The sequence below is a fragment of the Mesoplodon densirostris genome, chromosome 6 (assembly GCF_025265405.1).
Source record: "Mesoplodon densirostris isolate mMesDen1 chromosome 6, mMesDen1 primary haplotype, whole genome shotgun sequence".
NCBI classification, from domain to species: Eukaryota; Metazoa; Chordata; class Mammalia; order Artiodactyla; family Ziphiidae; genus Mesoplodon; species Mesoplodon densirostris.
In genome coordinates this window covers 61,188,903-61,211,908 of record NC_082666.1, presented here as the reverse complement: position 1 = coordinate 61,211,908, position 23,006 = coordinate 61,188,903, and the positions used below count along the sequence as shown (strand labels likewise).

The window sequence follows — 23,006 nt, the reverse complement described above, 5'->3', positions numbered from 1 at the left end:
TATAGAGGTTAAAAAGAATGGGTAAGATCTATAAATACCAACAAGGAAAGAGTCCTGTATTAGTTTCCAAAAGCTGCTGTAACAAATTACCACAACCTTCATGGCTTAAAACAAAACAAAACAAAATTTATTTTCCCACATCTCTGGAGGCCAGAAATTGAAAATCAAGAGGCTGGCAGGGGTGTGCTCCCTTCAGAGGCTCTGGGGAAAAAATCTGTTCCATGCCTATCTCCTACCTTCTGGTGGCTGCTGGCAATCCTTGGCTTCCAGGCACATCACTGCAATCTCCGCCTCCACCTTGACATCACCTTCTCCTCTGTGTATCTGTCCCTAATCTCTCTGCCTCTCTCTTTTAAGGGTACATATGATGGTATCTAGGGCCCACTCAGATAACGCAGGATTATCTCCTCATCTCAAAAATCCTTAAGCACATCTGCAAAGAACCTTTTTCCAAATAAGGAGACATTCATAGGTTCCCGGTATTTGGTGTGAACAGTGGGAGTGGGGAGGGAAGCCATCTATTGATCTGTCACAAAGACTAGGATATACCATTAAAATTTAAAACAGCAAGCTACAAGAGTGTGTGTGTGTGTCTATATGTAAGATGAATTCATTTTCAATAAAATTAATAAGACTTTTTTAGTACTCCATATGCATAAAAACATATGGACTATAACCAAACAGTTAAAACAGGGGTTGTCTCTGGGGGAAGGGGCTAGGAACAGCTTTCATATTTTTGCATTACATATTACTGCAATGTTTGAATTTTTATATCAATCTTGTATTACTTTCATAAGCAAACAATGACAACAACACTTATTTAAAAAGAAGCTTTGATATATTTTGACATTTTCCCAAATTATCTTACCTAACTCTGCCATGTTTTTGGTTCCTGTTGAGGAAAAAAGGTTTAGTCAAACCCTTATAATAGAAGATAATTACCAATTGTCCAGTGGAATAAAATTTTATAAATATTAGATCACAATTTCCAAGAAGAGCATTCATAAAATAGGCTGCCAGTTTCTAAGAAGGAAAGGTTTATGCTTAATGGGACCTTCTACAAAGGTCCTGACAACTATCCCAGTAAAAAAAATCCAAACCCAAATTCTATGACCTCTTCCTCAAAAACCAAGGATTTTAAACCATTTCTAAGGTTGACCACGCATAGGCATGAACTGCTGAGTGGTATTAGCTGTCCGCCTTCCTTTTACCTAATTCTTCTCTTAGCAGGTATTCTCACTGAATACAGCTTCATCTCCAAGTCTTCTTCCACTTACAACATTCAGTAACAATATCTTCACCATACTGAAATATTCTGGAACAAAAGTTCCCCAAATCATTGTATATTTCTCTACTCCTTTTATTCCCTTCCTTGAGAATTGCTAAGCACTATGAAAGTCAGCTGGGGTTCCCTGGACTCTTTTCCTTTGGCCTGTATAAAAACTGAGCAATGTCTTCTCTGTCTAGAAGAGAAGATGACAGTCAAGGTGAGCTTTTGTAGCAAAGATAATATTGTGCTAAGCAAATCTGTCAAGAGTAGGAAAGGCACTTAATACAGGGAAAATGGAAACCATAACGCAGAGAGAATTGTCTGCACTAACTTTTCTCATTTGCTCCCGAAAGTCTGTGAAGTGCCTACTGTGTGAACGGTCACAACGCCAACACTGGTGTGCGGCACAGTTTGGGCAGAGCTTCCGGTGTCTGAGAAAGTGAGGGGAATAGACCATGTTTACTAACAGCAGACTGCTGCTCTGTCGTGAGGCCCGTCAGCAAGCCGAGGCGCGAGAAGGGGCAGGAGAAGAACGCGAGCTGGAGAAGAACGCAAGCTGGACAGGTGTCATGCAGAAGCAGTTCTGCAGTCAGGGCTCCCGGTGCCTGGTAATTAAGGATATTGTCAGATCTGCCAAGAGGAAGATTTAAGCAATGAGCAGGGAGGGGGCGGGCGGGGGAGGCGGGCGGATTACGAAACGTGCCACCCACCTCCCATTGGCACTATCAGTTTCATACGCTCTATAAAGACAATCAAGTGTTTCCAGCCTCCCCTGAGATCAAGAGGAGACAGTGATTATGAAAATAATAACAGTTTTAAAAATTACCTAAACGTTCTAAGGGAGCTTTGAGCTCTTGCTTCTGACGGTGTTCAACACGCGCAAGCAGGAAGGCAAAAAACAAAAACAAACTGGCAGACCACAGTAGCCTCAGTCTGAAAGGCCACTCCAGGGCTACTTAAGCCAAACACCCTCTGTGAGTTTCAGCGGTTAAGCAAGTCCCTCTTCTGGGTGGCATTCCAAAGGCACCTCCTTCACATGTGCAAAAACAAGAAACCGGCACAAAGATGGTACAGCAGATTTCTGTGTGAGAGACTGTTTCTGGGGGGGAAAGAGCAAAAAAGAAGGACGAGAAAAGCTTTGTGTGTTTTTTTTTTTTTTTTTTTTTTAAACAAAACCTGCCTACAGACACTGGTGTGCAATGCCAAGTTTGTTAAAGTACAAGTGTAATTTACTTTTATATAAACATAACTTCACAGAGCTATCAGTAGGTTCCATTTCAGTAAAAACAAACAAACAAAAAGAAGCTGCAAAAAATAATTAAAAAACATATGGTGCAAACCCCGGCTGTGTTTATTTTATGACAGTTAACATTATTTACAGTGTGATCTGGTCAGAATTAATACTCAAAGGGTTATACACAAAATATGCCCAATTTTTCTTCTTGACCATGCATGCCAGCAGTTCTGTCAACCCACCTAAATGAATTTGTCTGGAGAGCTCTTGGATTCCCCCAAAGAAGTCAATTATATTTTTAACGTGTTATTTTATTCAAAAGCCTTGAGTAATACCACCTATAAGCTGCCAACAGCAATACAGGAGGAGGCTCACCCTCTCTCTCTCTCTTTTTAAATAAGAGGAAAGTTTGTCAAAAATGCACTTTAAACCCTGCCATTAGCTGCAACAGATTCTTTAATTGTTCACTTCATTACCTCAGTTGGTAATATGTATTAATAAGTTTAAAAGATTCCGGTTTGTTTTCTTCTGTAAGAACACAGCTACTACACTCTACACTGCACATTCATTATCCATATATCCTGTTGAGAAAAACTAATGTAAACAGCTTCTCCTTGCTATTGGAACGGCTTTTGGAGGTGCTGACTACAGGATGTGCCCAATGGGACGTCACGACAAGAATTTTTCCCTTTACATGTTTAATTGAGAGGGTATATAATAGCCAAGAGACACAGAAACAGAAAAAGCAAGAATTAAGAATAATTCTTGCGACGGAAATCTTAAATTTTCCCCAGCCCTTTTAATGAAAAGATTCTAGTATTTTATTCCCACTGAAGCCTTATATTAATATAAATACCAACATTTATAGGACCAGGTGGTGTTTAGTAATTTGAGCTGCAAGAGAAAATGACTGCCTTGCTTTCTGGGCACCCCGAAACAAGGCACCCCTCCTCCAGAGCGGGTGCAGCCCACAACCTATCTTTCCAGTGCTACCAGCCACGGGAAATGGCTTCTTGCAATGGTGTTGCTGGAGCCGGCTAGCACCAGCCCAAGAGAGCTGACTGTTAAAGGTTTAGGAATTTTTTAAAGCTGGTTGTCAAACATAGAGATTATTAAAAATGAAACTGTATAAACTTACAATTAAAGAAATGATATTAAAAATAAAGGTAGTAAATACTCAAAGCTCATCACCTCACCTATATTTTACTATTACCTGTGCTCTTGAGATTATTTACTTCTCTTTACATTTTTTGTTTGGTGGAAATACTATATAATAATGTGCTACTACATATCTCTTCCCAACCCCTGTGTTCAGTGACTTGTGCTGAGAGGCTGAAATCAGCCACTGTGGGCTATTTTCACCATAGAAATCAGCAAAGAAGGCAATTCGGGTCTTTTTTAATTTAGAGAGCTGTTGTAATGCATTTACCAACATACCACGAGCTTCTCCTGAATAATGGATGACTGTCTAGTTTCAAAACTTAGACTTCATTTGAAAACACACATTTGTTTAAACTTTATAATCCCATCTGTACCCATTTGAGAAGGAGAAAGAGAAGAGAAAGAGATAATTTTGCTATGACAGATTTTTAAAAATAACTATAAATTTTATTTGAATCACTTATTTTTATGAAGTCTTGTAAAATATAACATGGAGCATGATTTCCGGATATGAAAAACATTAGATATGACAAATGAAATATACGGTTTGTGCCTTGGACAGGAAACACCCTGCACAGCCTCTAGAAACAAATACAAAGATTAAGTCGCAGACACACATGTTTTAAAAAAATTTTTTTAAATGCCTGGATTATTCTGTGTTTATAATAAATTAGTAAATGAGATTCTAGCCACTGCAACTCTTTTTGTATATTTTTTAAAAAATCTATCAATTGATCTATGATATAAATACACATAAGGACTAAAGCATAGGAGATTGAAATAATTCTGAATCAAAGCCAATGAAAAAAAGACAGCTTATAGGTGTTAAGATTTAAGAAAAATTGAGAGATAAATTACTTTTGCTTAAACATGTAGCAATAGCTGTTAAGACGAAAATCAGGATGAATCAAATACTCATATTCTTGAAACTAAATCTGGATAGGAATAAAAATCTCCCTATTTGTATTACATGGTACATCCACAATCTCATTTTTTCAATCCCTGGTTTATAAACTTAAAACAAACATTACATTTTTCAACACTGCTGCTATTTGTAAATCATCTACTAAAAGGAAATACATTGAAACTAAATAGCAAGCCATTCAGAAATTTTACAAATGCCAACAAGGAAAAGAAAGGCAGGATAAATATTACTAGAGTTAAAATGAATGTTTTATAGGTCTTTCTACAGCAGCTAGCAAAATTTTATAGAAGTGAATTTTATTAGAGAGAAACACAGTTGAAAAATCAAATTTTAAGACAGCTGTTCTTATGAGTAACATAGGACATTTCAATGTAACATTAAAAAATATGTCTGACTTCTAAAATTTGCTTTTAAAGACATCTAAATCTACATTAACACAGATAGACTTAGATTGTGACCATTAAATAAATCAATAATTATGTACATGCTTTTAAAAATAGCCTCATACTAAATGAATAATTATTATTTAAAGATAAACATTACATAATGTAAAGAACTCTAGACATGATATCAGAATATCTAAATTTGAGTACTTAGTTTTGAATGCTGTGAAGTTTTTTCGCTATTACCAGCTCTAAGTTTTAGTTTGATAACATATAAAACAAAATTAATAAAGCTTGCTTTATCTACTCAATAGACCTCCATGCTAAATGAATCAGTACAAGTGAAATCTCTTTGTAAGCTTCAAGTGCTATGAACCCCAAGAGCTAATCAACAGGTTCTTGTTACTCTGTTTATCATCTTGGTGGCTGGAAGGGCCATCCACTCTGAGTTAGGAGAAAAATATTTCTTCCTTGATCTAAGATTGTGGAAGTCTTCCTGTTTTAGCTTCACAGTAATTGAGATGACCATGAATAAAAGAATCACACAATAGTAGGAATGGAACATCTAAACTATGCAACCTAATTCTATCTGATTTGTACCTAAGGTTGCAAAAACACGTTGCTTTAACTGTTAAAACAAAAAAACAAACAAACACAAGAAGATAATTTTTAAAAATCTGCCTGTCTCTCTCTTCCTTTGTTATTTTCCCTTCCTTAACCTCTCTTTTTTAACTGACCATAATATAAAATTGGGATATATTTTGTCATTTATTATATATAAGTTTATGTACCCTAGTCTTAAATTAAATGATAAATTTCATACTTTTCTTCCCGAAGAAAATCACACACTAAGGCTGCTTTTTCTCCAAGTCCCTCTCTTTATTTTCTTTTGTAGTTAAATCACATGCCCTTAACAAAAAACCCAAACAACAACACAAAAGGTTCTCCATCCACGTATAAGAAGAACAGAGAACCATGGCCAAACTAATTTTCTACTCATTTAACAGGAAGAAGCCTTAATACACTTTCATAAATAATCTAGACATGATTTCTACAAAAAACATTTACAGGGCTTCTCTGGTGGAGCAGTGGTTGAGAGTCCGCCTGCCGATGCAGGAGGCGTGGGTTCGTGCCCCGGTCCGGGAAGATCCCACATGCCGTGGAGCGGCTGGGCCCGTGAGCCATGGCCGCTGAGCCCGCACGTCCGGAGGCTGTGCTCCGCAACGGGAGAGGCCACGGCAGTGAGAGGCCCGCGTACCGCAAAACAAACAAACAAACAAAACAAACCCAAACATTTACAATATGTAGGAGTTAAACCCCTGATTATGACCGGAATTATTTAAAAAGCAGCAAAACTTTTATACTCTGGCTCTGAAACCTGGACCATAAAATGCTTTACAAAGGAATACTGATATTACCAAATTTTTCACTTTTATCAAAATTGACATACTTCTAAATATAAAAAAATAATCTCAAAGAAATACCTGTAAAACTAAATTCTCAAAAATCCTAAGCAGATGTTGAACTCTGAGAAATGAAACTAGGAAATCCAAACTTTGAAACAATTTGCTTATGGCGAAGTTGTCCATGTGCTTTTAAGAGATGAGATGAAACACTTCTTGTCACTTAATCATCTTCACAAGGATTAGGGTCAAGGGGGGACTGGGACGAGGCCATGAATTTTAAAGCAACAGATTAAAAAAAATAAGAATTTCAAAGATGCAGTCTCATTTCATATTAATGTTCCTGCACAGAGGAGTAGGAATTGTCTAAGAAGTTGCACAGATGTCCTATGCTCACTGCAAACATAATTAAGGTCCAAAATCTCACCAGTTCTTGGGATTCCCATATACCCAACCTTGAAGCCTGGAATCAATCTACAAGCACCTTCTCTCTCCTTCACCTACCGAGTTCAGTTAGCAGTGGTTTTATCTAATACTGCTGTTTACTCTCTCTGCCACTACCCTAACGCCAGGGTGATTTCTACTTGAACTACAGCGACAGTTTCTAACTAGAGTCTGGCTCAGGGCTCCCCCTCCTCAGTTCCACATAGATACCACTATCAAATGAAGCCTCCTAAGGCACTAGAGTCTGGTGATCAATGATTGCAGTACTGGCCCCCCAATTGTTCAGGCTTCCTTGTACACATGTCCTGAAGTAATCGTAATCACCCCCTACTCTGGCCCTGGGTTTTGCGTATGTGACTTGCTGTGGCCAATGGGATTCTAAAAAATATGAAGCCAGCAGATATTTAGAAGTGCTTGCGCATGTGGACTTGCCCTCTCCTGCTGCTCTTCAGAACCCTGCAACTACCTGCATGTGAATAAGACCAGGCTAACTGGCTCAATGATGAGCTATACTACAACCAGTTACCACCTCCCTCTCCCAACAGTCCCAACCCAACAGCCAGATGTGTAAATTAGGCCATCTGACACCAACCAACCCACACCCGCCTCCATCCTGTCAAAGTACCAGTTCACTGCAGAACATTCCAGTTTGACCCACACACTTGTGAACAACAATAAAATAGTGGTTGTTTTAAACCACCAAGTTTGGGGTGGTGTGTCACACAACAGTAGATAACTAACATACTCATTACTTACTTAACAAGAATTGACTTCCAATGAAATAAAATGCTTTAACTTGCCAATCAATACCCTTGGTACTCTGGTTCCATTCCACATTTCCAAAGCTCCCCCAGTGGTCCTCTCCAGGATTCCATACTTCATTCTTACTGATCTTGTTAAGGGCATGTAACATTGTGTGAAAGTACAAAATGTGGATGAAATTTTATAAAGGCCATCTAAAATACCCAACGTGAACTTTCTTGTGAAGTTTGGCAATTTCTTTTCTGCAGAAAGTCTTAAAAGAAAATCACTAATAAGCTGAGGTATATGAATTTCTATTACATCTAAATCAGTGTTTTTGGCCTCATAATTTAAAACTCATGAAAACACAGACTTTTGTTTTTGTGTTCCTCTCTTTTCATAACCATGAATTGCAGAACCTATTTGACATGGAGAAAAAAGCATTCCCCTCTTTCTCTCAGAGTCTTGTTTTTAAGCTCTGTCCACAGAAACGATAACATTAATAAAGCTCTCTATTTTTATTCCATAAATACTTCACAGCATTCTAACTCAAGCTAATATTCTAGTTCAAATAAAAAGAGATGAATCTTCACATTTTTATTCTTTTCCCCAAAGATTTATTTGGGAATGAAATAAGAGAAAAATTTGGAAACATTTTCTAAGGCAAATTTCGGGTTTTGTTCTAAACTAAATTTTTAACAAAAACAGTTTTTAATCTGTTTATATTACCTGTCTTACACACTGGCCTGCATGTTCCTCAAGGTTAGTTCAGCTTTATGGGGAGAACTCCCTCTATTTAATATATTATTTTTATCAAAACTAAATATTTCAAGTATGACACTTAACATATTAGCATCTCCCAATCTCACTAAGTTCTATGTTGCTCACAAACACTAACTACAAAGCGAAAATTATATGGCATCTTGCAGAGCTCATTCTAAGCAGAAAAATACTCCTGAAACATGTTTAGAGGTTCTAGACTTAACATAATTACTTAGGTTTTTCAACTACATACTCCAGATAAGGGAAGATGTATATACCATTCACATATTTGTTCTGTAGGAAAATATGCTTTAATTCTGTGAACACTGTTTCCAAAAGAATACATAGGCAATGACTAAAAGGACTATCTTTTCAATATATTCTATGAAAATCTGATGTTATTCAACACGTAAGTACATTCGGTCTCCTTCCATCCCACTCAGAACACTGTAGAAGTATTATTTGCAAAACTTTAGAAAGTGTTCTTATATTTAACATCTGCATAGTACTCTTTCACAAGTACTGCTGTAAATAAGTGAGTAACGACAAAAGAACCAGGATCTTCCAAGCCCTCCTCAGCATTCAGATATTTACTACGTGAAACTGATTAAAAGATCTATATCTCAAAAAATGAAAGAAAGAACACCATAGAAAACTAACACCTTCTTGTGTCACCACATAACACTGGCATTTAAATTCTACCATCTTGACTTTCTGTTAATATAAAATAACACGTGACAGAGAAGATAAACATCTTTTATGAAGAAACCCAATCCAACGTTTTTAACAAAAGCCAAACCTTGACTAAAATAAATGGCAACTAGACTCTTAGCAAGACATATTTGACCTGTGGCATAGCATAGGCAAATCTAAAAAGTTTGTGAAATCTAACTTTTCAGACACTTCTCAGGTCTGGGAAAGCACAACTTATACCCAGGATGCTGTTTGGACCTTCAAAGCAATCTGCTCAAGTGAATAAATCATACATGAAAACCCTATACACCATAGCATTCTTTATAAAGTTCCTTTTTAAGAAGTATTCCCATTCCAAGGGTGTGCCCCTTTCAGGTCCCAGATACCTTTCCATATGGGAAATATAACACAGTAAAGCTTCCTTCCATTTGGTGCCTTGAAAAACTTTTATGAAGAAGTTTTACTGAACATCTTTGATAATCTTGATACCCCAGACATCTCTTTGTCAAAGTTACCCTAAAATGTGAACCATGGAAATCATAATTTATAGTAATAGCCTGAATCTAGGTGTAAGGTGGAAAAGACAGAAGAGAGAGGACAAAGCAGATGGTGTGGTCAGATGGACCCTCTTATTGTGCTTCCAAAAATCTGAGACTACTTTCCACAAGAAGAATCTACTGACACCAGACTACCACCCTCTTAATTTTATATATATATATATATATATATATATATATATATATATATATATATATATATATATGTATATAACTTATCAGTCAAATAAGCATTCAGGTGAACTGAAATTCTATGTACTATGTGAAGAAATCTAACTAACAAAGGAATATAGACTAATTCCAAATTTGATGTTCTTTATCTAAATAGGCAACATACTTCAATATAAAACATCTACATTTTAATTGGCCCAGTTACTCCCCAAGTGGTGTTGGCGATAGTAATTCCACAAGAGATTTTCTTGTTCTAAGTGAGTGACTTCCTGGGTAGCTTTTGCAAAATGATCCTAATAGGGCTTAAAATGATCATATTTGGATTCTCACGAAAAGGGAATTTTAAAATAAGTTTTTATTAACTTGTCTGAGCATTTGTGTGTTAAGGAATTGGAAGGAAATGCATCTTTGCTGCTTAACTTCTGTGATCTAATAAATAGGTGAGTTTTCCATCATAAAGAGCAAAATTTCATTCATTGGAACTAAACTAAATGTTTTTAATTCAAAAAGTATGGGCCGAACTGAAAATTAATTTGGTTTAGTCAGTCATTTAATTGCAGAGTTTGAATTAACAGTATAAGCAAGATAGCTAGGGAATGTTTAAAATCCTTTAAAGCATTAACTTTTCAGGCAAGTTGGAAATATGTCCAAAGAGTCTATTTACATATAACTCATTATTGCACTGCTTACTGATCGTGCTTATATATTCATGAGAAAATGTACACGAATGGCCTCTGCTTTCCTTTAGTTTAACTTGAGCCCCAATCTCCACTAAACTGAGAGCTGTAACAGAGGGTCACGGTGCCTTTTTACCACTTGAATACTGCAGCCACTCAAGTAAATGTTTGTTGAATGAATACATTTTCCTGAACCCTCAAAATAGAAAAACAGAACAAAATACACACAACATAAAGGAAACTTATCACCTAATGAAATGTTAAAAAAGAGATGATGAATCAAATCTGAAACAAAGACTGTATCCTAAGTAAATAGAACACATTAAATTATACATTTAAATTAGTAATAGTAAGTACCATTTAATTAATTTCCATTCTCCACCTCTAACTTGCCTATAAGTTTCTGGATTTACTTCCCCTAAGTTTTAGCCAGATGTCTCAATTCATTTTTCTTTATTAAAAATTAGTAGGCATAGTGAAGGAGATAATTTTACCTCTGTATCTGACCCTCCTACCATACAACTATTCAACATGTGTTTCTTTTGTTAACTCAAAGACACAATCCAGAGTAACAAAAAATTAATCTGAAATTCTCAAACTAGCAGAAGAGGTTTAGAGAAGCAAACTTTGCTTATAAAAATTTTGGTTCAGGGGCTTCCCTGGTGGCGCAGTGGTTGAGAGTCCGCCTGCCGATGCAGGAGACACGGGTTCGTGCCCCGGTCTGGGAGGATCCCACATGCCGCAGAGCGGCTGGGCCCGTGAGCCATGGCCGCTGAGTCTGTGCGTCCAGAGCCTGTGCTCCGCAACGGGAGAGGCCACAACAGTGAGAGGCCGCGTACCGTAAGAAAAAAAAAATTTTTGGTTCAGGAAAATACTAGAATTTTACATAAGGCAAACTCATGGCTGGAGAAAGATTTCTGTATAAGTACTGAAAATAATAAAGTCATTATTTGAACACTATACACTTCAGACTTTTTATTAAACCAGCTGACCTACTCATTAAGTCGAAATGCTAACTCTTCTCACACCACATATGAAAACATGCATATTATAATCAGGTATAATGCATGAGTATACAGGTCTCCATAAAATTAAAACAGAGAGAAGCATCTACTCCCGACAAACACCAAGAATTACCTAAAACTCTGATTTAAAGTAAATCAAATATTTCTCAAATTTTTAAAATAATTTTTGTAGGTGGATTTTTGCAAGGCTTATTGGAGAGCGTCTGTCTGTATCAGACACAAGTGTAATTGACTACAAAAATCCATAAGCAAAGGAAGCTTAATGACCTTGGTTAATTAAAATGTGAAACTTCAGCCTCTTAAATTCCATGTATATGATTTTACAGGAGGCTTCAGTAAGTCACTCTCTTGACAAGAGCATTCAGATTGCAGAGAAGGCTGCAAAGGCGTTAATGACATTTACCCGCCTAATAAGAACTGTTCACACTTCATGGTTTTTCCTTGTTACTGCTCAGGACAGACACTAGCACCTCATTGAAAGATCAGTGCTGCAAGGGAAAAAAGTCCCCTGGAGACACCTCAGACTTGAGGAAAAGCACTGAATCAGGTGATGCTACACAGATGACATGTTTGATTCTCAGGGGTTCTTACTCACCCTATGACCATGGCTTTGAGGCTGTTAACACACAGCCAATCAAAACCCTCCCCCACTCCCAGAAGACAGGGCCATCCTCCTCTGCAGCAGGCAGAGTGAAGGGTAGGGAGAAAAAGAAACTTCTTTCAGGTGCCCTAGGTCTAACAGGATCCAAATGTCTTGTACTGCTCTCAGTCTCCATCAATGTGCGGCTGAATGAATAAAACACTGACCTTTTCACCTAAGAAACCACAATTTGAATCCAATGTAAAGACACCGGAGGATCAATGGACAGAGGCACTCATATTTTAAAAGCAATAAAGCACTGCAAAAAGGGAAAGGGGAAAAAAAGAGGTTTTTGCCGTGGATTTGGCCACAGATTCAACCCGGTTTCCCTGGCTCAGCTATTATGAATTGGATCTCTGATTCAGAATTGAAAAGCTCCCAGCACTGCCCCTATGGATCTCAAAACCTGGCACGAGCCCATGGCTACTGCAAGCAGACATTCCCTCACATGTCAATATGTGGAAAAGTGATTCCTGCCGGTGATGGAATGATGGCTGACTCAATGGAATATACTCAGCATGAACTCTCATTCTGGCAGAGATGACAGGACACAGAGACAAAGAGCTCTTAATTACTCTTTCAAGGGGAATTTAAGTGTGTTTTGTTGTTAATTTAAAATTTCTAAACCTGTGTGCTGTACTTTTAAAAGAAGCAAATGAATGAACCAATTTAAGGTGCATCCCCAGCTACCTACCTAATTCTGTGTCTTATCAACACACCGTAAAATAAACAGGCTTAATATTGACGGATACTCTAGAGGCAAAAACCTATGGTATAGATACTCTATGGTTTAAACGTCAATTTCTCTGAAGCCTGGCCTAACCTGGCCTGACCATAAGCCAATATTTTCAGTGGTCTGTGTTCCAAACATTCTCCTATTTATTCCACTAAGGAATCTGGGGGGAAAAAATGCCCGCTGTAGACAAGTATTCCTTCAGAATTGCATCCCAGAGAGGATGCAGTGTGCACCAGAGTCTTCGAATTACCACATTTACTCAACTGCTATTTTTAAAACCAAAAAGAAAAAAAAATCCACAGCAGGAAAAACATATTAAAATAAAAATAGAAAATACAGTAACCACATTACTCATACTAACTAGAAAGCTGCCTCTGACACTATTATTATGGCTTTGCTAAAGAGAGAAAATTACATGAGAACAAGGAAACCTCTCCTTACAGACAGGACCTTCAGTTCTCAAAGTTTCTAAAAAATGCTTTCCTGGGGGCTAGAGGTGAGAAATACACAGTAAATTGCAGATGAGCTCTGGAGAGTAAATGCATATCAACCAATATCTCCTTCTCTTAATTTGGGGTCTGATGTACTATGGTCTATTGTGACCATGCGAGGCATTGCACTGTTAACGCAAAACTACACTGTCCAGCCTACCCTCCAAGTCTCTCGTCCCAAGTTTACCTTGACTGAGGGAGAGAGAGAAAGAAAGAAAGAAAGAGAGGGGATACAGAGGTGACTCAGTTGCCACCAACAAATGAAAATACTTCCTCGATAGCAACAGGACCTCAGTGGTGAATTTCTAAAAATAACTGTTTATGAAGTTACTAGCCAGTAATCCACCTTTTTAAGTTTAAGTTGTTTAGCAGCAAATGTCAGGTCTGCGAACCAACAGAATCACTAGTCCCTCCCCTTAGAAACGGATGGTGACGTAAACATCATGTGAATGAAGAACAGCTTCTGATCAACAGGCCCAGATTGGCCTAACAACACTCACCAACACCTCAGCTCAAAGCTGCTCACCCAACCGAAATGCAACGCTCTCCCTTAAACTAGTTCACAACTCTCCCCAACGTTAACTCTTCCTAAACGGAAAAAGGTTTGTTCCCATCCCTTCTACTAAGTAACAATCTCTCTCTTCTTCCTGAAGAATCTCCTCTTTCAACAGGTCTTCCTAGAGTAATTCAATTTGGCAGTGGTCACTTTAATTCTACTAGCAAATGTATTGGCCCGCGTTCTATTTTCCAGTTGCTGCTGGCATTACTTCCATAGCTGTCATGCATGAATCAAAAAAGTGTATCTTTATTTATGTTTGTCCCATCTGCACAGATTTAGCAAAAGCTTCTAGAAACCTGCACAGATCCTCAACTCACTTTCTGCTTTTCACAGCCCTTCGTGATCTCACGTATGAGTATTTGAAATGTAGGTCACTCCAAAGTAACAGATGGTAGGCTAGGGTTGGGTCTTGAGAGCCTTCCCATGATTTTTGCTGTAGTCATGATAGAGCTCATTTCCTGAGCAAGCCCCTCTCATTCTCCACTTGCCCCTTCTGTCAAATTGGGGGAAACAATAGAAAAGGACACAGTAGCTCAAATAAAATATATGGACACGTAGAAGAATCACAAAGCTTTGTTGCTTTAGGAACTTAAGGGTTTTGGTGAGTGGGGAATTGGGAAATTGCTCAGCTTAAGGAATTAACATTTACTGAGCAATACTATGAATTTAACAAATTACTTCTCTTTATCCTCAAAACTCTATTATGTAGGTATCATCAGGAAAATGAGGCTCATAGAAATTACTGACTTTTTGCAAGGCTAGAGAGCTAACCGGTGGTAGAATTGAGGTCTAGACCCAAAGCTCAGGAACTTTCGACTTCAGATTCAACAAGGGGCATAAAAGAGTGTTGCTCTGGAGATCATATGGTTTAATCAATGCCATCACAGAGAACATCCATTTCAAGTAAATCTGAACTGGTTCTTACCAATGGCAAATGGCCAGTGAGCTCTGGGCTCATTTCTGCTCCTTCTGGGCAATACAAAAACCCTCCCTCCATCTCCCACAGACATAAATCCTATTCCAGTAGTCACTGAATTCCATGCTAGAATTTGGTGAGCTATGTATTTCTACTTTGCAAGGGTAAAAGGAGGAATATTTTTATTTTAGCTCTGAGCACAAAACATCAAGCTACGTCCTTGGATATAATGTGTTTATTTTCATTGCTGTTCAAATAGTTAGCGCTTTGGCAAGGGATTCAAAAATTCCTGTATTCCATTTCCAGCTCTGACCCTGCCTGAGGCCTTCAGCTACGATAACTTTAAAACCAGGGATAATAGTCTCTGAAACTCTCTCTCTCTAATAGGGAGGTTAGGAGGATTGCTGGGATACCGTCTATACAATAGTCCAAGTGGTTGGGAAAACAGACACTGTAAATACAGTACACTGTCCTGAACCATCTGCTTTTGTATATCCCTGCCAAAGACAGGGGGATATTGACCATTCACACCTGTGATCCTTCTTGCTTGCAAGATTCACATATGTTGATATGATACAAAGACCCCTTACACCACGGTGGTGATAATCTGATCTTTTTTTTTTTTTTTTTTTTTGTGGTACGCGGGCCTCTCACTGTTGTGGCCTCTCCTGTTGCGGAGCACAGGCTCCGGACGCACAGGCTCAGCGGCCATGGCTCACGGGCCCAGCCACTCCGCAGCATGTGGGATCCTCCCAGGCCGGGGCACGAACCCGCGTCCCCTGCATCGGCAGGCGGACTCTCAACCACTGCGCCACCAGGGAAGCCCTAATCTGATCTTTAGTTGGAGTCAAATAATCCCACTCTATGCCAATGCTATGGGTCATCTGTACATTCTTATAGTTTTGAGCTTAATTCCCACGATTTGTTAACAGATGCTTTTTCCTTGTGAGTGAAGGCTTCCTGAGAGATCTTTTCTTGTGTACTCAGTACATAGTAATTAATCAATAAAATTGGTTATTTAAAGGACTACCTAAATGAATTTATACCTAGATCCATTCTTCTTTCTGCTCCAGAAATTTCCTCAAAATCTGTGAGGTCAGATAATAGCCATAAAAAAAGGGTGCCTATTTTAAGTAAGTTTTACTTTACGCAATGGGGTGAAAGCCCAGATACTCTAATCATTTCAATAAATTCATCAAGTACTCATTCATTCTTTGCCAGGTGCTTGGAAGGGTATTGAAAGAGTTGATGAAACAGAGAAGTGCAATGGTAATAAAATGATAGTCATATATGGAGTTAAGTCATTACTCAAAAAAAGCACACATGCACACACCATGTAGTAATGGTTAATTTCCAGAAGAGTGCTGTGGGCTACTTACTGCACTAAGGACTTCATACACATCATTTGAATAGCCTTTATGAAGAAGACACTTAGGTTTAAATACGTTAAATGACCTAGCTTAGGTGATAAAGCTATTAAAAGGTAAAACCAAGATTTATACCCACGTCTGTTCCACTCCAAAGTCCAAATGATACTCTCATGATACTCTCCCGTCTCTTATTTGTAAAATCAAGCATGTACTATGTCCATATGTATATGCAAGTTTGTGTGTATGTATGTATATGCATAGGTATGTACGTATTATTTATTTGCAATTGAATATTAGCTACCTTTTTACCAGACTGGCTGGTAAGACACTCTGTTCTAAGAGGCATGGTGAAATACAAAATATCCAGGATTTAAGGCTGCTTTATGCACACAGTTCTAAAATGGCCAGGTTGGCAACAGTCTCGAGCAGCCTATATCATCAACTTTTTCATCATCATGTTAACAGTTCACATTTACTGGATACTTAGCAAGCAGCACGACTAAATGCTTTATGTGCATCATCTTATTTTATCCTCACAACAAACCCATGAGGTAGTTAATACAGGTGAGGGAGCCTAGCCTGAGGTGGGTAAAGACATGAGTCTATTTCACACACTTAGTAAGAACTGCAGCCAGAACTTAGTAAGAACCTGCCTTAACTACACTAATATTCTGCCCTAAGCTTTCCTGGCCCATTTAAAAAGAAGGCAGAATGCTGGCTATTCCACCACACATGAGAGGGGCACTGACTTGCGGGCATCCTGCAGGGGCAGAGGCACAGCTGGGAGCGACTGTTCAGTGGGACTAGTGTCCTAGCTCCCTTCAATCACATGGCCCTAATCAGACGTAAGCTCTCATCAGCGACACGTGGAAAAGTGACCCATTCTACTTTCAGGCCTGGTCCATGAAAACCTCCCACACCACCCCTCTTACCCACCTTCTCTTGGGACTGCCACCGGGATGAGGAAGCTGAGGTCCCAGAGAAGGGCAGAGCCATAAAACGGCAGAGGCTCTATACTACTCCTCAAATCCCCTCTGGGAGGAAAGTGTTCACCACCCAGGAACGTCGGCTGGTCTCGCTGAGAAGGAGAGAGAAATTCCTATTGTGCTAGGCCACTAGTATTTCAGGGTTTACTTACTAAAACGACTAACATTTATCCCATTAACTAATTGCTAAAATGTGCATATTCCTATCTTTTCCTAAGCACTGGACATCTGCAGAGAAACCCTGATACTGCCCTGCTGTTAACTGGTCGGACCTAGCTCTATGCATAGATGTAAGTGAAAAGTACCAACTTGAATTGGAGCTTACAACTTCATGACTTCATCCACGTTATTTCATCATTTTGCCATTCAAAAGCAAGAGAGATATAAAGGATTATCTCAATTTTAGAGATGAAGAAACCATGGGTAAGAATGGCACATTTTTCCATATTCACATAAATAATCAGTGGCAGTACTGAGACTTTAGCCCGATCTTCTTACTCAACAGCCAGGGCCCCCTTTACTATCCAACTTGATATCTTTTATGGACCGAGAAAAGAGCTACTTTGCCTCTGCTCCACTCCCTGCACATGATATAGTCAAAATCTTATTAATTAGGTATAAAATCTTTGCTTTTTTACACTCAATTACAAAAGGCATGTATCCCTGAAAAGGTAAGTCAAAGATGAGCATTTATAATGAAGCAAAATTAAGTATTAGATCTAGAGGAAAAGTCTGCGTCGTGGAAATCAGAGAACAAAGGGAATCTGAAACAAGGTGGAATATCTGGAAATAGGCAAGAAAAGGAACGCAAAAGAGGAACCAATTTCACCTAATTTTGCCACTAAGCACTTCTCAGGTCTTCTCTGTTCCCCAAACCACACCACTTTGATGCCACAAGACTCTCACATATCACATTCTGGAAATACAGCTTGGTAGTCTTAAAAAACAAAGCCAGAAACCACCCAAACACTGCCCATTGAGTCAGAGACCCACGTTGGAATCAGATTTGAAAATTTCCTCCCTCCAATATTTAGTAAGCACTATTACATGCCAGGCTGGGTGCTGGGAGGTAGGTTACAGTGACAAACAAGAGGTAAGTGGTTCTTATCCTCAGGAAGCTTATAGTGCACCCACTGTGCCAATCTGCAGCCTCTGTGATCACGGAAGTCACTTGACCTCTCTGAGCTTCAACAACTACAAGTGTTAATTCACTGGCAATATCTACAAAAGGGTGGTATAAGAAAGAGGATTCAAAGAGCGAAACATATGTGAACTTGCTCTGCAAAGGGCTGTTTAAATCCAAGTGTTTGCTTAATGTTGATGTTTCCTACCACATGGATACCACAAAACACTTATTCTACACAGACCACTAGCTAGGGGGTGTGTGGGGGAGCTTCTGCCTCTCTTTTTACTGCCCTCAATGGCCCAGCTGCTATTACAGCCTTTGGTCCCCAGGACACCTGAAGAAAGACTAAGGGCCCTTGGACCAACTGAAGTCATTAGATATACCATGGGTTCCATGGTGAAATGTCAAGCTACATCAAGTGAAGCAGGTTTCTTTACCCATTCATTTAACAAGTACTTATTGAGTACCCTGCCTCTGTGGCATTCCCGAGTGAGGAAGCCAGGAAAAAAAAATTTTAACAGTTGATTGATTTTAAATTGTATTGGAGCTTGAGGGATACAGAATCCTGAGATAGAGCCACATGAGAAAAGACCTACATGGGTTAAGCTGGACTGAAAAGGTCTCCGTGAAAAAGTGGGTGGACACCTAAAGGACAAGGCATTGCCCATGTGGAGAGACGAGTAGGGGAGTCCAGGTAGAAGAATCCACACATGCAAGCACCCTAAGTTGAAGAAGAGTTGAGTGTGTTCAGGAATGGAAGACTTCTGATGAGCTTCACAGGAAGAGGCTATGAAGCGGGCAAGGTTGGTGGAAGCTACTTATCTATTCTCAGAAACCAACTTCTCAGAGCCTTTATTATGCTAATGTTATCACTAGGCTCTAAGGAAAGGATCCAGGGTGTAGGTCCGCCTAATGCTCAGGTCGGATCTCCGGAAGACAAATGCACCCAGGATACTCTGGGAAATGTTCCTCTAGAGTGTTGATTGTTCTATTAGTTCTGATTGTTTCAAGACACAGGTGACTTGAAATGTGCATCACTGCTCGTCCTCTCACCAGGCTGCTGGCACCTCAGCTAATTATTCAGAGTGTCTGATACGGTTCCCTGAATTCTGGCAGGACTCATTTGCAAAGGAGGAGATTGCCACAGATGGACTGGCGTATGAACCCAGGCAAGTCAGTTACATGTTCAAACTGCAAAGAGACTGTGTGAACACTTGATTTTTAAATAATTAAATTCAACAATGATAATCACCTAGATTCTTATATCCTAGGCCAAAGACAAGGAAAATGGGGAAAGAACAGGACACTGCTTTTATTCACTGTCAATAAACGTACTGTGAGATGTAGACTTGAAATACGAACAACTCTGCAGCAGCAGAAAAAAATATCTCATGTTCCGTTACAGTTTGCTTTTTAGGATCAAATTGCCTATTTCCTCCTTTTTTCTGTTTTGTGAGAAAATGCCTAAAATTTACTTCACTTTTCTGATACTTTCTGAATGAACACTTTAATTGGTACACAGGAGAGTACTGGGTTCTTCACCTTTAAGATACTACCTGGATTCTTAAGTCACTGTAGTCCAAGTCTTGCTCTGCATTTTACAGCCAGCTGGTTAGCTTATGAATCACACAGATAATCATATAAGTGAAAAGCAATTTTTATAGAAACAGTACAGGACCCTTGGAAAATACTGCTAGCCCCAAATAAATCTGTGCCACCACGATCATCTCCCTTTCTCTTTTAATAACCTCTTCAAACATGCCTGCAAAGGATAGGTTTGAACGGCCAGCTCTTCTTTCCCCTCAAAACCAAAAGTTCAAAATCAGATCAGACACTGCTATTCTTCTATATTCAAAACTATTTCTGAAACCAGAAGTGGCTGTGTTTATACATCAGGGATGTAGGTTTGGGCCCAGAGAGAGTTAAATTAATATCCTGGCTTCACCAGTTCAACTTACTGTACATCTTCATTTGCCCAGTAACACAATCTATAGCCAGCTGCTAACCAAGTCAATATGTGGTAAGACTAACAGCCACCCTAACTTGCCTTGATAATTATTCTCCTCTAACTGGCATAATATTCAATATACTGTTGTTGAGAGCAATAATGCTAAAATTGATGCCTTGAGGGCTACAAGACAATTGAGTTTCAGCCAGATAAAATGACTTGTACACTAATCGTGCATTATAGGGTTCCACAACCTTTGGACGCACATTTTATAGTCTACCTGCTCAAAAACGTTACATATAATTATATTCAAAGTCATCTGAGCATACCTTATCATTACCATATATAATTTTAAAAGTACTGTCCAATAATCAAATAACATTGCTTTAGAGAAAAAAGGTTTATTTCTATAGTCTAGCTCTTGCTTATTTTTTTAAAATGAAATGAGCATTTTCTCACTATATAAATAACAGTAGTGTGTCCTTCAACCTCTTGCTTTTTTCCTAAACCAAGAATTGTTTTCACAAGAAACAAGTAGATGATAAATGCTGAATGACAAAAAGCATCATTTAAATAAAATCCATGTCATCAGTACTACCAATAAAACAAGACAGAAACGAAACCCAGTGTTCCTCGAATATAAAAATCATCTATGATTTTCTCAAAACGTCAGTTTCAGACCTGAGTGTAGAAAACAGATTATATTAAATTTGAGACTTTCTCAAAATCTCTAAGACATTAATGAAAATTAATTATAATTTTTGCAATTAAGTAATTATCACAATAAGTGACAGTGTTCTTTTTTAGGCAGTATTTCACCCCAAAATAAGAGACTATAAATATTAGTTTGTGGTTTTGTTGAATTTTCCTCTGAAATTTAATTTCTCTTGTAATTTTGTATCTTTAAATCCTAGGCCCTCACACAAAACTAAATATGGAGTACATTTTCTATGCCTATCTTACAGTTATGTGGAAATGCTGAGAAAAAATGAACCCCTAAGTAATAATTTCAAGTAAAACAAAGAACAGACACCGTTCAAGGCAGAACATTAGGACTACAGCACAGAACAACAAGCAAGTTCTGTATTTACTGCCATCAAAATGCTACGGGACACTGGGTTGTTACGATGGCAATTAATCACAGTCATGCTCGTATCTTCGTGTTTCAACAGTAAGAGATTATGTGTATGGTCCAGCTATCTCAGGCAAAAATAGACACATGGAACTGAAATACAGCATTGGTGACAGAACGAAGCATTGCATTGGAGGCAGTAAAGATGTGACGAGGTCAGGGCATGTACTACCCTACACTTTATAAAGGAAGGAGTGCTTAGCCAAGCTGACAGTGCCATTCAGAAATCTGCAAGAGGTTTGTTCCTTCCTGCAGGGTAGAACCCATCCCAAATGGACATTAATAATCATGTGTGGAAACAACTGTAGAAAGATGTGGCACTGTGTGTGTCTCCAGATTGGCCTAAGCGGGGATTGTGGAACTGGTTCCATGCTTTGTTCTTCCTGGCCCCTTCCTCCTGGACCCTGCACCGCCTCAGGACCCCCTGATCACCCAGGACTTAACTTTCCACTCACCCCACTGAAACGTCCCCAACCTGGGGCAAATGAGAGAATGCTTGTGAAAGTCTTGTATAAACTGAAAACGTAATATATAATTATTCCCATTATCAGCACCATCTCATCTTCTGAGGGCCAAATGCCCTATGCCTTCCAAGTTGACATCTCACTACGAAATGATTCTCCGCTAACTAAAGCAGTCACGGGAGCAGGCGGGTGATCCTACCTTCCCCCTTTCTCTATGTCCACTCAGCATCCCTCGTCCGCTCGCCCTGGCTAACACCTGGTGGTACCACACAGGAGAACGACAGGAGCGAGTGTGTGTTCATGCCAGGTTAAAGCCAGGGTGAGACTCAAGGCCCTCTCCTCAACTCATCACATACCAAGCTGGCAGCCTCACACACAACACAGGGTGGTTCGGGCAATCAACAAGGCTGGCAGAGCCAAGACCAAATTTTTTTTTGAATGGGTCAATTCTCCTGGTATTATCCCCCATAAGAAATTTCAAAACATCACTTCAGATTCTACCTTCTCCGACTGTGATCTCCTGTGGCAGGAGGGAGTATTTCTTCATCATCCAGTGTAGTCTTTTTGGATCCTGGGGTCTCCCAACATGCTGCTTTCAACATTTACCCTTCAAGGGTCGTGGGAAGACAGATGGCCATAAAAACATTTCAGAGGCAAAGTACACAATGCAAAACGACTCATGACATACGGCAAAAAATGATGGAAAAGGCGAGGAGGCTGGGGGCATGGGGAGTGGAGGCTGCAGGCCCTTCGGAAAAGTCTCAAGACTCTTACCAGACCGGAAGTGCCCCTGACACACAGAAGGGGCTCAAGCTGGAGGAACAGGTGCTGTGAAGGCCAAATCTACAACCAGGTTTGCATGTTTTGGAATGTGAGGGTTTACTGATTACAAAAGCAGGGAGTTTACAGAGTTGTTCCTTTGACTTGGATGAAGAAGCAATAAATGGTTAGGGTACAGAGAAGAGACAACCAAGAAAATACCAAACCTACCAAGTAAGCATGAGAACGAGCTCTACGAAACCCAGATGCAGTGCAATTTCAGATTTTCACACACCCATCACCCACCTCCGTACCCTCCCTTTTAGTAGGGCTTCGATAAGGCCTGTTGGGGAAGCCAGGAGGCCCGCGTTGTAGAGAGAGGGAGTTGAATTCAAAGGAATGCAAACAGAGCAACCCTAGGCAACAGGCCACT

General features: G+C 39.2%; 1 protein-coding gene across 12 annotated transcripts in view; it reads right to left on the bottom strand.

Moving 5' to 3' along the window:
- Positions 1 to 23,006, bottom strand: part of BNC2 (basonuclin zinc finger protein 2) — a 430,899-nt gene that overhangs the window by 108,573 nt on the left and 299,320 nt on the right. The gene's annotated exons all lie outside the window — the stretch shown is intronic.